This window comes from Neopelma chrysocephalum, unplaced genomic scaffold (genome assembly GCF_003984885.1).
Source record: "Neopelma chrysocephalum unplaced genomic scaffold, ASM398488v2 Primary Assembly neopelma1_281, whole genome shotgun sequence".
NCBI classification, from domain to species: Eukaryota; Metazoa; Chordata; class Aves; order Passeriformes; family Pipridae; genus Neopelma; species Neopelma chrysocephalum.
In genome coordinates, this window is record NW_020897943.1 from 1,110,728 (window position 1) to 1,111,262 (window position 535).

Consider the following 535-nt stretch of genomic DNA (forward strand, 5'->3'; position numbering starts at 1 on the left):
CTCTCCCGGCTCTCGGGGCCGATCCCGGTCTATCCCCGGGCAGCGCCCCCAGCGCGCTCGCGCCGAGTCGCGCGGCGCGTTGCCATACCAACGGGAGGGGGGCGTGGCCAACGCCAGCACAGGGGCGGGACCCCCGCCCTCCCAACAGCGACCCCTGGCGGCCTCTGGCAGCACAGCGCCGCCGCTCCAGCTCATCCCGCCGGGCTCAGCACCCAGGAATCGGAGCCTGAGGTTTGTGGTCACCTCTGCAGAAAGGCAGGCCAGACTTCCAAAGCCCGGACTTTTCGTCTTAGCGCGGGAACCAAAAAGATCTTGGCAGAACACGCCTACACTAGAGGGGAGAAACCTGTAAGGTCTCTCTTTCGACTTACTGCCTAAGCCACGGCCATTTCTGAGGCTGGACTAGCACTTGTCTTTGCCTTGTGGTTAAGAAATGGCATTGCTCTGGTTTGCAGTTAAATGCACAGAAATTGGAAAAAAAAAATTATTTCGCCTGGGTTTCCGCCGTTTCCTTTCTTAAACTGGTTCAGGAGAG